Raw genomic sequence first — 16,268 nt, forward strand, 5'->3', positions numbered from 1 at the left:
TTTTACAGCTATACTTGTGTTATGGGAGGTGTGTAGATGACTGTCAGTAAACTATGAAGTCCATCCCAAGCCTGAAAATACATTAATAATTACAGAACCATATTTGTCATGCTACACCACTTACACATATAATAGAAATGGTAACATGTTTATGCTCAGTCAACCTGCTATACATAGTTATTTTTATGTGCATTTATCTTTATATTATTATTTTTTGTTAAAAATTACAGTTGGACACCATTAATAGAAAGGGGTTTGAAGGAGTAGAACCCTGGCTTACCTGTGTTCTGGTCATAAACTTACACCTGCTGCCACATGGAAAGCTAGGGAGCAGGTGTATTTTTCACAGTCAATACTGTTCAGAGTGTTAACAGCTGCACACCAATCTTTAGCCTGTTTGTACACAGGAAAGCAAAGCACATAAACATGTATCAGTTTCTTTGTAAGAATTAAATTGTAACAATGTTTCTATTTTTCTTCAGCTATAAACCATGTTTGTGCACAGATGAGTTACACGTAAATCACACAGGCAAAAGCAAATATTGATTACTTATGTTAATACTCATTATGATCACTCCTCAGTAAAGAAAGAAAAATACTGTGGAACTTGAACCACAGTCTACATATCGTATCTATTGTTTATCTCAATGTCTTTACACCTTGTGCTTCATATACACATGGGTCACAGGTGTCATTTCTGTTGTCTTTATCATCCAAGGTGCTGACCGCTGCTCAATACTGCTAAGCTTGATTGTGCTTTCTAAGGCAACTGACTTTAATTTTTAAATTTGTATTAATTTGACTGTATTTGTGCTAAGGTGTGCTCTGTGCAAATGTTAAAGACCAAAATAAAAAAAATTACAGCTAAACATGTTAAACAATTACACTGCTCTGGATTGAATTATCAGAGTAACGAAATTTCAAAACACACACTTTACCACAGGCACAGCTTTGCAACTGCAATCAAATCATTTGCATACAAGCAATTCATATTTCCTCTACAGTATTAACAGAACATACACTTGGACATTCTCAGTAGACTGAACATCTGTGGCTTACATATTTAGTGTAATGAGTGATCACACAACCACTTATGGATATGTTTGCATAAAATGCAGCTCTGCCTTCTCTTTCTGTAGTGTTCAGTCTTCCCTTATCCCTGCTGTAATCTCAGACATGCAGTCTACAGTGCATTTTCTATCATTTGTCCTTTAAATGTGTGATAAAAACACGACAGTGAACAACAGTTTTCAGCAAAGGCATGAGAGTTTTACTATTATTAATCAGAAATGATAAATGTGTGGTGTCTTGTCTCATTTAAAAACTCACTGAAATTATGTCCACACTTTGTAAGTGTATCTTCACTGACACACCCACTGCAGTGAAGATTATCTGAATTGCTGTTGTGTTTTCTTTTTCTCTCACAATAATCTTTCACAGTTGCAAGCCATTACCAACTAACAGTGGTGCAGAACATACAATATGTTTACATCTGATACACTAAATCAAACGTTTGGTAATTAACACTTCTAATGAAATCACACCTCATTTGCATCTTCACAGTGCTCAGAGGGCTGAGACGACATCATAAAAAGGTAACAGTGTTCTAGGGAACTTGAATGTGAGGAGACTTGTGTATTTGGACAAAACATAAGATTGGTATTCCTTTGAAGGTGATTTATCTGCAGAGAAGGCTAATAATTTGGCTAAGGGATGATTGTATTATTCAAGTACATTCTAAATTTTGAAAAACATTACAAATGTATTTATATATCCAGCAGGAAATGGAACTTTTATCTGTATACACTTCTTATATTTCACTGTTAGCATAGGCATTTTTGGAAGCCATTTACATTTCAGAGATAGCACAACTATTTTTACAATTTGATTTTACAATAGTCTATATTACTGGAGAAAAATACAATGTACATGGCACTGACACTGGTGTTATGCTTCTGAGATGGCTCAGGGTAATGTCCACAGGAGTAGTGGGCACAGTCAGAAGTGCTTGGCATTCATAAATTGTTTTTTTTTTTCCTGTTGGAAATGTGTAGTCATCCTGATTATTGTGTGGAAAGCATATAAACATTATTTCTTTGGTATTCCTTGGTTTGTACAAACCTTCATTTGTTTGATATTTTGGGTGGGGGTGCCACCTACCATTCTGTGGTGCAAGAAGAACAGTGTGTTTCAAGTGCTTTTCAGTTGAAAATGTGTATGCATCCTGACATTTCTGTGGCAAACATGCATACACATTACTTATGTGGTATTTCTCAGTTTCTACAAACCTTTTTGCTTGTGTGTGAGGGGGAGGTGGGACAACTAACTAGCCTTCAGTTGTACTAAATGAAAAGTGTGTTTCAGGTGTTTGATGTTGACAAAGGGGTACACAGACTGATTATTTTTGTAAGTAATACATTAGTTATATAATATTTATCTGTTTTATGTCACATAGGATTATGGGACACAAGCCTACAAATCCATGAAAACCCCCTTCAGTAATGCAGAAAATGAGGAGATAATACAGGCTGTAATGCAAAATGGAGCCTTTTTGCTTGAGACAGGACATGAGGATATGGCTGCCAGAAAGGAGATTTGGAACTAGTTAGCGAATGATGTCAACACAGTGGGAGGTCACAGCAGAAATTATGATCAGGTGAGGTATTGGGCCACTGATATGATTTCATAGGCTCTGAGGAGGGCAGCTGCAGTTGCCTGAGAACAGCTGGCAACAGGGAGTGGTCCTGCTACTGAGCCAAAACTGACACCAAATGAAGAGTTCCTGTCCACTGTCAGATCCAGACAGCTCAGTGGAAACTGCACACCATGTGATTGATGTCAGTGCTGATGTGGCTGGGAGAACAAGCGTGTCCCAGGGGCAGCTTCCAGGTAAGCTTACATATGACAAATTTTATATTTGCTTGTATATTAAAATATATAATTTGACTAATACTTCCTGGGAATTTTTTTCTGTACCTATTGATAAGCTAACAGAGTTATATGATACAGTTGCTAAGTACACATGGTTGTGGGTGGACATCTCAGGCAAGTTTCACTTTAAGCTATTTCTTACAGGACATGTAGATGATTGTGTATTCATTGTTACACTGTGTTATTCCCATTGTGATGGTTAATAACTGTTGTTTCTGTTTCATTTCTTCCAGGACCATCCTCTCTGCAAAGTGTGGAGACATCTGGACATGCTAAGCAAATGTTTATTATCTTATTACTAAGCATTATTTAAATATGTAATTATCTGTATCTGTGAGAAGGGTATAATGAGTGTCTATATTGCTCTGCCATCTGTGATTGTGTGACCAGTGTTTTTTTGTATCATCTATATTGGTTTAATATTTAGTATAATAGTAATTTCATTCCTGTGTTTACTGCTTATAATCACAGATGATCCTGACGGTGGAAGTGTAGGACTCCTACCACCTGATGTGGGAGTATTGGTAGGCTCTGATGATGATGGTGGCCACATACAGACACAGGCAGGGCATGTAGAGGTTGAATATGACACTGAGATTGTGACTTACACATCCCTTGTATTCCCTTAAGACATACTCAGTATGCCTTCACATACCCATTCTACTCAGCTCTCAGATATTAGACAGGTTGAGGGTGACACACATGATCAGGTTAGTGTGGTTATTACGGCTTTAGTGCCAGTTGACTTTGGCCATAGCCAAAGTGTGGGCGAGGTGCCATGCAAGAGGGCTAGTAGGGCTGCTCAGAGAAGGCCTGTTGTCCAGCGTCCACCTGATATCTGATGTCAGTGTGTCATTATGTGCCACCCAATATATGTTTAGGGCTGCCATGGAGGTGCAGGCACATTCCACTAGGACTTCTGAGGACATGCTTAGGGTTCTACATGCGGCACAAGCTGTCATGCATGACTGACTCTGCCCTGTGGCTAATTTAATAGATCAGTTGAAAGACACAGTGGAACAGGAAGTATCTGTGATGCAATGTCTGGTAGGAAGGGGACAGCTTCCACATGGCCGTAGGTCTGCAACATCATCTGCTGTTAGCCAACGTGATGGCACTACTTCCACTGCTGCATCAGTGGTTGAGGTGTACTCACTCAAGCATGGTAGGCCACAATGCCAAAGACCTGGAGGTAGTCATGAGCACAGCTCGTCCAGCATACATCGCCCATATTCAAGTAGCACCAGTACATCTGACCATGGGCATGAACATGATAATGCAACTCCTGGCAAAGCCAGTTCTCACTGCTGTGGGTGATTATGATGACCTAATAGCTCTACCATGCATGACTCACACCTGTCCACCATACCAGGATGTGGAGCTATCACAGAGTTTGGCTGTGTTCATGCAGAAACTCACATATTTCACATCAAGTGCCCATACAGAAAAACACACATAACAGGTACATAAGACATTCATGATGTTTGCAGGTCATTCTATCTCAGTGGTCATTTGATAATTACTTACATTTCTGCATGCCTGTCTTTCTTACTCACACACACTCACTACTTTTGGGTCAGCCTAGGCCTCCTAGTGCAAATGATGATATCTGTGCCATCACCTTGTTTCTAGCTTTTGGATCCAAGGATACGTGTGTATTTGTTCTAGTGCACAAGGTGCATAGCTAACTGAGTGCTTAGTTTATGTATTGGTGATACTATTCTGAAACTTTTACTGATTTCTTACAGCCATTTTAGTGTTGTGATTACTACCTTGAAATCAGTGCTACATCAGTAAGGCCTACTGCTCCATTTGTGAGAATGCAGGGATAACTGAAGTTTGGACTGCATTTTCTGTTGTGTGTATTTTTAATGTGTGAGGCATGTTAGCTGACAAAAGGCAGAAATCTATTGACATAATTCATTCCTGTCACATATTGATGTCATTGCCAGACAATTCACATACATTTTACTTAGGTAAATTTACAAGTAATAGTATGCAAATATCTGCCATTCATTTGCCTTCTTACCCATTTATTTTCTTGTTCCAGTTTCAATGTTATATTGTACATGCATGTCTGCCTACACCCATGGTGACTGGTGGTTCCCCCTCTGAGTCTTCACCCGGGTGTAGTTGTAGTGACCTTGACAGTGGTGGTGGAATGTGTGCCACTTCCCCTTGCTGTTCCTGTTGCAATTGTTTTCTCAGGATAATATTGTGTAAGATAGCACAGACAGTGATAATTTCAGCACAAGTACTGGGATCGTACTGGAGGACACTTCCCCTGATATATCTAGGCACCAAAACTGTGACTTGAGCAATCCAAACACATGCTCTATTATATTTCTTGTTTGAGGGTGTGCCTCATTATAGCATTCCTCTATGGGTGTCTGCGCATATCTGATTGGTGTCATCAGCCATGGTTCGAGTGCATCCCCTGCATCCCCCAGTAAATAGCCTTGTGTGATACCCCTCTTTTAAAACTCTGGAAGAGCTGTTAGTTGTGCCAGATATGGGGGTCATGGTAACTGCCAGGGTTGCCAGCACACACATTCAGAATGATTCCCTTAGTGTTACACATGACCTGGCAGTTAAAGAAGTGGAATCCCTTTCTGATTATGTACACCCTTCCCTGTTCCCTGCATGGTGTTTTGATCTCAATGTGCATGCAGTCAGTGGCACCAAAGACTTCAGGAAAGTGTGCTATGGGGTAGAAATCCTGCATCGTCGTAGCTCTCCCCTTGGGGGGTACAGGGAAAATATATATAGCCACTGGCAAGCTGTAGCGAATCTATGGAGGATCCTGGATGCTGATGCTTGTGATACCCCCAGCATGTCCACTGTAGGTAATTGGAAGGTAAACAGCTCTCATTTCAGGATGACAGAGGTTGCAGAGTTTGTAGAGTATGTTTCTGTTCACCCTGTAGAGCTCTCTACTATTTCTACCTCATGCAGACCATGAAAAGACACCCTTCTCTTTCTTGCCCGAGGTCTATCAGCAGAAGTTGCAGCATAGATTTGAACCTTTTGTATATAACATGCGGAAAAGCAACAGCTGCCCCTAACATTCTTTACCTGTAGTGTAGTTTCTGTGGCTGTATTCCAATAGGTTTTGTAATTTGAGGCAAAAACCTGCACTAAGTGTACACAACAGCTTTATAGCTTGTTAAATAGCTCTGCCATTTGGGACTGGTTGATTAGCATACAGTTCAGCTGCTTATGTTGTAACTAGCATGCCATGGTGTTTACCATGTTTGCATGGCTCTACATATAGTGTAGAACCACTTACTGAATACAAATCGGAGTGTTATCATGTGCACATCATGCCACAACACGTACATGTTTTAAGTGAGCTGTGTAGGGTTTAGTGAATCCAGCCTGTTATTTATTAAAAGTGTTTTTCAGTCCATGTAGTTTCAAATAAGTGCCATTGTCCAAATATAAGCTAGTCTCATAAAACAAAATTACAGCTTGCCAATAATCATTGCCTCTGTGTATTTAAACGAAGCAAACATGGCGACAAAGATTCAAAAAAGTACAGCAAGTAAATGCACGTGTAGGGCAGAGTTTTTAAAGGTTAGTGAACAGAACAAAAGATCTAAAGGTAAATTAATCTCTGTCCTTATCCATAATGGTACAATGGTGCTTAGCATTTCAAAGGCTTAAAGTAGTGGCAGATTACAAAGAAGAGTTCACTTTCAAATTAAATATGCTAATCTGCATCTGCAAGTCTTAAAGAAAATGTGCAGACATCTGTCAAAACTATAAATTAGTTTCAGTGCTAATGAATGGTGGTCCTCATGGCAATGTAATTGAAAAAAGAACTCAAATATATTATTAAAGTTGATACTAAAAATAGCAAAGTCAAATTACTTTATAGGAAATTAAGTTTATAACACAAGGCAGGATTCAGTATCTGAAAATTAGCCTCTAGTGAGTTCTTGCTGATTTTTAACTGGTATAAAAATGGTAGTGTACATGGTTAATACATCCTGAACCAATATGAATATTTTATATATTCTTGTTCTTCTGTGAGCAGAGAAAATCAGTCATTAAGTGCCGCAAGGTAGTTTTAGTCAGCTTTAAACTAGCAAAATGCTTTAGAAAAATACATGTTCTGATTTAATATATTTCATAAAAAATAGGTAATTAATAGTGCTCTTATTCTTTATTTATCTCAAAATGGCATGTTTATGTCAAAATGATATGCAGAAGCTAACCTGACAGGTAGATTCAACATATGTGTTTATATTGTAGGTGGTCTACATTCAAGACTTAGCCAATGACAGAAGAAGCATCCTTACAGTTGGGTGAGGGTAGTAGCCTATCACTGTCATCTGTGCATGTGAGGAAGGTGACCTGACACCATATTTCACAGTTAACATTTCTAAGGGATGTCTTCATTTTGTGGATCAAACCATGGGACCTCAATAAACAAAACAGCATGAATAAGCATTGTAAAGTGAAAAAGCTCAGGCATCTTCTGCCAAGCCAAATGCATTAGGAAAGCAAACAGAAGCAGCATTTTAAGGCACAGGGCTAAAAAATAGCAGCTCAGGTGACAAAAGTAAACCAAAAGAGGTTCAAAAAAGACATCTTGTATGAAGTAAAATGGTTGACACCTCAAATGTTACTAAAATTCTATTGTTTTCCTAGGATTTCTGTGGGTGGGTCCATAAGCATATGCTATTAGACTAGCTAAATAAAAAATTATATATATATATATATATGTGTGTGTGTGTGTGTGTGTGTGTGTGTGTCAGACTTTTGCATAAGGTGGTCTGGCATCTATGTATCTGATGAATAGATGCTGCCTGTAAATGTTAGACCATGCAAGTCGAAGCTTACATATACACTTTAAAGTAATCTTGGGTACCAAAAATTGTCACAAATATTTGGGAAATATGGCTAGGCTTATAAAGACCCCAGGTGTCATTAGGTTATATACACATATGAACCTATTTGAGAGTATAGCTAGGCCCTCAACGTAAGCTATACTGAAGAATTCAAACAAGAGCAAAACATGTCTATAGCTACTGGAGTCTGGCTTGTTGGCCTGAGTGCGTTATTAAAGATCTGTTGCAACACTGCATTCAAAAGTTCTGTACCTTAATGCATACGATTAAGACTATGCACTGCTAGCAAGATTCATTCCTTCTTTTGTCTAATATAATTCTGAACAAGTCACTTGAGGCAGTATTCATAGGTTGAGTCTGAATGGGTTGTTCTACGCTGGTTAACAAATTCAAATAAATTTGACACGGTATGCTGCAACACTTTCACTTTTTTAGAAGAAAGTTGCATATCTCCACTAATACTTGATAAAGGAGATTTTGCATGCAATGCTTGTGCAGATATTTTGTTTTTATGTAAATCAAGCCACCAAAGTTACTTTTCCTTGGGTAGATGTGTGCACTGAGTTCATTTTGTCATGGTGAACACCTGGAAGCTTGAACAGCTGCGATAGCTGTTGTACAGAGCCAGTGCTTTACCTGCTAAAGTTTCTGGTCTTATGCACTATAAAACAGGAAGTCAAATATCTTTATGGGGTGGTTATCAACTGTGTTGCAAATATGTATGAACCACAGTAATAAAATCTGATGAAGAGAGAAATTTCTAGTAATGATGGTAATCAGTGTGCAGTCTGTTAGGTAATTTTGGCAAACCACCATTTTTTTCTTTACAAAATTGCTTCTGCAGTTCATCATCTAATGTTTAAAACTATTTCTGTCATTCTGTGCTATAAGCACGAGAATAATACTTAAAACTGAAATAAAGTAACATCCTGCTGAACTTTATGAAGAAAAAAGAAGTAGTTATGCACTCCACATTAGGTGGAAATCTTGTCCATCTGTGGTATGAAAATACTGCAATTCCTGTAAAATAAAACTAACATTTCTGTTATCTTTTCCTCAAAGCAAATTCACAAGGAAAATAGGCTCTGAATATCACCTCCTCTCTCTCTCACACACACACACACACACACACACACACACACACACACACACACACACACACACACCTTAATCACTTATATTATACCACTTCTAAATGTCCAATCAACAATGTTACTCTTCCCCAACAAAACCTGAAAAAACATTCATTCTAGTAATTGACCTGCAAACTTACACTTTCTATTGTCAAACTTCATCAACATCTCCTCTATCCATACTTTGCTGAATCTCTGGAATCATTTTACTTGCAGAGAGATTTTTATATTACTCTGAGTAGTCTACAAACTACAATAAATTCTACAGTCCTCTCCAACAGGGTTCTGTGTTTTACTGAACATGAATGAATATATTAACACGTTCCCATGACAAAGAGTTATTTATGAAAACATGTTTGACCAGGATTAGCTACAAGCCACTTAAGCAGTATACTCCTCATGCATTAATCAATTGCTACTGAACCTACAGAAGAGGGCAATTTTTAGCCAGTGTGTTGTTAAATCATACAATAAATACCTTATATACATGGTTTGTAAATTGTGTAGTATATGTTTATCATATAGAATGGTTGTGTTTAAAATCAGAGGCAGTAATTTTCAAAATTGCCAAAACTATGACAATAAATTAAAATTTGCTCTGAAAAATGCATATCCTTGACATGTCCAGAGGATAGCATTTTTGACATAACTCTTGGAAGTTGTCTTAATCTGTGGATGACACCACGAATACAGTAGCAATTATTTATGAAATCCAGATAGAAGTGAACTTTTAGGACCTCAGCTGTATGAAGTGGCTAAATTCTGAAGTGAACACCAAAAATGTTTATGGGAAGATATTTTGGTTCAAATCCTAGGCTTTCTGATCCAGCCTGTGTATCTCAAATGGGAAAAGATCTCTAACAGTTATTCAAATATTGGGCTGTGCAATGCTCAGCAGAGGTGATTCATACCTTTGTTGCTCAAATGATAGTAGAAAGGGTTTTCATCCCCACCTGGATCAGTTTAAACAGATATAGGCCTTTTTAAAAGCAGATGATCTGTTTATGCTAGCATTTTCCCAAACATGTTTAACATTTAGTGAATGGACTATTTTATTAAAATAAGATATTACAAATATGAATTTATTTTAAGTGTAGAAATGAATAACAGGTACATATGCCATTAAATAACAGCAAGGCATAACGGGAATGCACAATTTTAATGTGACTGTATATCGTAAGCCATTATATATATATATGCGCATCATACCTCATAAATCCCCTCCTTGTATAGTTAGGGCACCATTGTACAAAACCTCTGGGATTCTTGCACAAGATGTACTGCAGGGGACTGGGTACTCTGCATTAATTCCTCTTCAGACTGAGGTACAGTCAATCCTCTCCTTCGCAGTCAAGTCCAATTAACAAAAAGAGTTGTAGAGTTCCTTATTTATTTTCAGTTTGCTCCTGTTTGTCTAATTGCTTATCAGCTGCACTAAAACCCATTTTCTTGCCATAGTCTTTTTCTCCCCATTTTCAGTTGTGTAGAAACAGAGCTGGTAAAATGACTTTTGACCTTATAAGCTTCCTGAATCCTTAACAGTTATCTTTGTGTTAGTAGAGCAACATATGTGTTAGCAATATGAATTAAGCATTCAGGCTGCAGCCATTACTCTTACCTGACCACCTTCGTCTATACTTTGGCTGGCCCTAATTTGTCAATAGGCTTCTATGCTGAGAATTTAATACAGGTTTTACTTGGTAAGTACTAGCTGAACTACTTCATGGTGATGCTCAATTAGACTGTTGTGCTGATACCTTGATTTCTGTGTTGTAGCACTACTGCAGTTTTGCTTTATTGAATGCTTAAGAAATTGCCATTAATAATTTAAGAGTTGCCCTTATGACAAAGCATCATAACTCAATTGTAGACCTGCTAGAGGTTTTGTTGCATTTCACTACCATTTTTATTAGAATGGTATTATCCTGAATCTTGGCATGTCTATTGCTCAAATGTCACATGTACACTTTGTTTGTCTGGTTGTCTGTCTCCCTAGAGTTTAATTGGTTGGCACCTCCATTTTGCATGGTTTGATGTCTCATCTTTCAAACTATGCTCTGAAACATATCACTCTTCTGTATTAATTATATCATAACTCTTGAATTGCTGACAATGTTGCAGCTATGATTTACATACTATTAATTATTTGGATGTTCGCATTAGCAAAGTGAATAGCAGACTTGCCTAGCATATACAGAAAACCAGTAGCTAACAATAGTAAGTTCATAGGCTCATAGGCAAATACTAGGCTGTCAGTCTACAAACTATTACAGGCCTAGTAAACAACCAGAAGTCAGTATCAAACCTTATCTTGTATCTCTGATGTAAAGACCTTAGTCATTATGCCAGCCTCTCCCATACCGTATTACCCTATCTTAATTACATCACCATACTGCCATTATAGATTAAAAATATATATAACCAAAGGGCAAATCTTAAGGCTGAGTCATTTAATAGATGAAGATGCAGTGCTTGAGTCTGAAATGGAGTCCATGAAAGGTAAATTACAGCAAAGAGGGTGCCTGGCTGATAAGGTTAATGACAAAATAGATGAAATGACCAAAGGGTGATTAAATGTACATAAACCTTGTGCTTTACAAGTAGACTCAGATATTTCTTCTACAGCTACAAAAGCAAATGGAAGGAATAGGATAATGACCATGAAGTTGTCAAATTCCTTAAGCATGTACAAGATCCAAAATGTGAAAGCAAAATGGAAGATTTTGTGGGATTTTCCAACTGTCTCTCTGGTAATAGATGATGCTCCTCTAGTTTTTGTTTATAAAAAAAAGGCAATAGTTCAAAAGACCTAGTAGAAAATCCCTGATAAAAAGAATGGAATGGAATGGTATGGTAATGTGGTTCTTGAAATCAGTACAATTCTGTATATTCTGATGTTGACTCTCTTAGTATTAGAGGGTGGGTATATTCTGTACCTGGCCATTTTTGTGTATCACTAAAAATGGTATCTACATTGCAAGATGGACCAAGTAAAAAATATTTTTACTGAGGGGAGGACCTCACGGAGGTTGCAACATGTGTATAAGTATATCTATCTATCTATACATATATATATATATATATATATATATATATATATATATATACTTCTTCTGCTAAAATGAAAGTAATGCTCTATTTAAACATCAAAATGAATGCAGAGATTCTATTTTAAATTCTCTCTCACCCCAAGTTACTTATGTATATACCCTCTCTGAAATCACACCACAGTGAGGAAACTGCACAGTCCTAATCCTCACTGCAGCAATGATCTTGCACTGTTACAGTCGACCAGCCGTTGAGGCCATCAAATGGACTTACCAACTGCTAAGTAAATACAGAATGACAAGCTAAGATGCTTCCACCATGATGTACTGTAATTATACAATGGCATTATTTAAAAATAATAGGGTGATAAAGTAGTGTAGTAGTTAGCACTACTGATTCACAGCTCTTAGGTCCCTGCTTCATTTCTTGGCTGAGGTAACATCTTCCGTGAGTGTGCATTGCCTCCCTTTGGTTTTGCTAGGTGTTCAAGTTTGCTCCACATAAAAAAAAATAACATTTAGCCAACTGGTATCCCCTGAATCGCCTGTAGGTATGCATTTAGTATATGAGAGAATGCTCATTTGTCCTGGCTTCATTCTCTGCCTTTTGCCCAGTGCCCATACCTCTCAACCTGGAAACATCAAAAATCTGGACAAGACCCATGAAAATTATTAATGTAAAATTTGTATACATAATTATGTAAGACCGCTCACTCCGATGGAATTGTGGGATACCAACTCTCACATGCAAACTGAAGAACAGACAACCAAAATATGGCACCAGAGTCCCCCTGTAGCCATTCCAATGTCCTCTTACCTAGCTATTTTGCCCCATTTATTATAAACACTAATGTGTGCATACTGTTTTACTTCTACAATAATTACTTGGATTTTACTTTTACATTTTATAGCACAATGCACAAACACTAATAGATATCTGCTAAACAAAGTAATACTGTCTCACAATGAAAATAGACTTGGCATGAAAACTTCTTTGCCCTTGAAACTCATAGGCATTGAAACCCACACCACATCCAAAGAAAATACATCTGGCCAGTGGTGGATAAAGATTACCTTTGGGCTGTTTTCAAATCATAGGCCCCTTGCACACAAAACAAGAAACATACATGCATTCTTTGATACACCTTCCTGACTTTATTAAATTATATTCCTTGTATAATAATACAGCACACTTGTTAGACTTAAGTTAGAGCTCATTTTCAATTTATTGTTTGAACATTTTTCCAGTAGGCAATGAAACAAAATGCATATACCAATAATGACAAAACTGCCTAATTCAGAACATTTCCATCATAAAAGTCTACTTACACACACACACACACACACACACACACACACACACACTCACACTCACACACACACACACACACACACACACACACACACACATATATTATATACACATATATAAATTGAATGACAGTACTGTAAGCAATAGGCATCTTGCACAGCTTCTCACACTTATTTTCAATTTCAGTTTTTTTGGGGGGTGGGCAGGACAAAAGGCCAAAAACCAGGGACATGTTTTATACATTGCTTGTATAATTTTGAAAAGTTGCTAGAATAAAATGTTGTGTTACCACCATGCATTTCACTGCTAAGTCTTGAACCCAAGACCCTGTGCACTACAGTCAGTGCAACATACCACTATACCAAATCAGCGGTTTCCTGAAAGATAGGAAGACTGCAACTTAAATGGCTATCATTTACTGAATTCAGTTCTCACTTCTCACCACAGCTCTCAACAACCTCTTAGCACAAAAAACCTGGACAAAACCAATAATGGTGGAATACAGAATTCAGTTCTTACTTCTCACCATAGTTCTCAATGTCTTAGCACAAAAAAAACTGGACAAAGCCAATAATGGGGGAAATACAGCACCAAAATATAGACAAATTTCAAATACTGATCTTATAAACTTAGAAAGTTGTTAGAATAAAAGGTTTTTTGTTACCATTTATTTTCTGAAGAATATGAAGGCTGAAATTCAAATGCCTGTAATTATTTAGTGAATTCAACCTTTCAGTGATTTGCCAGAAAAACCCTGAAAACCACAAATTTAATGAGGAACAGAACAAAAATATAAGGCATAAATTCACAAGTGGTGGTTTCCTAGAGACTTTAGGCTCTTTTTACCTGTACCCAAGGTACAGGGTTTGAGCCTGACTACCTCTAGCCACCAGGTGTATTTACCTGGGGGCATTTTCACACACACACACACACACACACACACACTGTTCAGATACCTCAAATTATGAGTGTTGGCTTGCAGAGGCATACGAGGGTCCTGGGCCAAAATGACATACGATCGGAAACTCTTGCAGTATGAGTGTCTTCCAATAACTAAATCCATCAAAATATGAGTGTCTTGGGCCAACGAGTGCAAAAACTTGCAAAGCTAGTTTCCTTCTTGTGCTTCTAATCAAATGCCAGAAATGCGTGCCCTTGAGCATTCCGAAAGGCTGATGTAGCTGACATCAGTGCACACATGATGAAGTCAGCTCAAAAAAATGAAAGCAAAAACTTTAAAAAAAAGCTGGGAAAAAAGTGAAAAAAATCAGAAATGAAGGGGTGCCACTTCGGAATCATGGCACCCCATTATTTGGACCCCAAAACTCGGTAAAAACCGAGTAATTCAGGATGGTTGGGAGGTATGCCAGTGCCTTCTGGGACTGGCTCCTGCTCACTAATGCTGCATTGGACAAAGCAGATATCAAAGAATGAAATAAAAAATTCATGAATGAATGCATGTTCTACATTTTTATTGATCCATGTCTTACATTAAGTTGACTTCACTTGCAAGGGAATTCATTGGATGAACTGCAGCTGAACAATAAAAGCAAACTTTGCATACCCTTTCTGAGCCACATCCAGAGTGTGCATTGCATATTATGTCAGTGTCTTGATTATTCAGATAAGCAGATGCATTATGGTTCCAGGGATTTTTGTTAAAAGAAATTTTAACTGTCGAACTATGCAGTTTGTTTATTTCCTAAAAAAGCCATCATAATATTTTACATTAGCCAGACAAAGTGGAATGTTAGATGTGTCCTTGGAGCATATAAAAGAGATAAGGAAAAATTTCGATAATCCATACCCATCATTTAACATGTTCCATGGAGGCTTACCTGAGAGTCTTCACATTGTTTATTACACACTGAACAATCCAGGTTCAACAGCTTTGTGCTGGACTCCTTATTAGTAAAGACAATTGGTTCATTTCATATTTGGCATTTTGCAACCTGAGAGATAAAACATTGAACTTTCAGTGAAGTAGCACTTAAAATCATTTTATGGCTATATCATTATGACTGTTATTACTATCATTATTGCTATCTATTCCTGATTATTTATGGTTATTTATATATGGTTGCAGTATATTATAAATGTATATGGTGTGTCACTTTATCTCAGAGTAGACAACTATTTACTACATAGGCACCGGAAACTGTTAAAGACTTGGGGGGGGGGCGGAGCGTGACAGGGGCACTTAGTGAACTAAAAAGGGTAATTTTTTTATAACGATTTGCTACCCCAACATAGGTTCACTTGGAGGACATTTTAAGCTTAGCCAATTCCCTTTTTGTGCTTGAATTAACATTTTCTGATTGGTCTTAGTTTTCCCCATGGCTGATAATTGTATATTAGCCCTAGTGAGAACAACTGTGATCATACCATAGATAATTTGAGGGGGCCATGTAAGGGAAGCAGCATTTAGGAACTGCCTCTATCCATTAGTGGCATGAGGGGAAATCCTGGAGTACATTTTCTATTACCCATCCTTAGATACAAGTTGCATTTGAATATGGATGGATGAGCTTTGCTTTGTTTTTAAGGATTAGAATGTGGCAGCCTCTGTGATATATACCCATCTCCCCACAACATTCAGTTTAGATACCTGGACTGAGTATTTCTGATGCCATTTGATTTGCTGATGTTCAGTAGGTCCATCTGTATTATGTCGGAGGATGCTTTGTATGCCAGACATGTCACCTCTAAGCACTCTGTAGGATATTGAGCATAGTAGTAAATCTTTGAGTTGGTCCATGCAAGACCTATTGTTTAGGACTTGTATCTCTTTAGTAAGGTATCTCTGAGGGTATTCCAATTGTTGCATGGGGCTGGACAGATACATGCCAAAGTGGGCATTATACAAAATGATTGACATAATGAGAGCTTTGTAAAGGGGGACAACAACATCTCCAGATCTAGTCACAATCAATTTGTTTATAAGCTGTGCAATATAGAAAGGCTTTCTTATGACTCTGGGCACATGTTG

This window comes from Protopterus annectens, chromosome 4.part1, assembly GCF_019279795.1.
Source record: "Protopterus annectens isolate FY-2018-M chromosome 4.part1, PAN1.0, whole genome shotgun sequence".
NCBI classification, from domain to species: Eukaryota; Metazoa; Chordata; order Ceratodontiformes; family Protopteridae; genus Protopterus; species Protopterus annectens.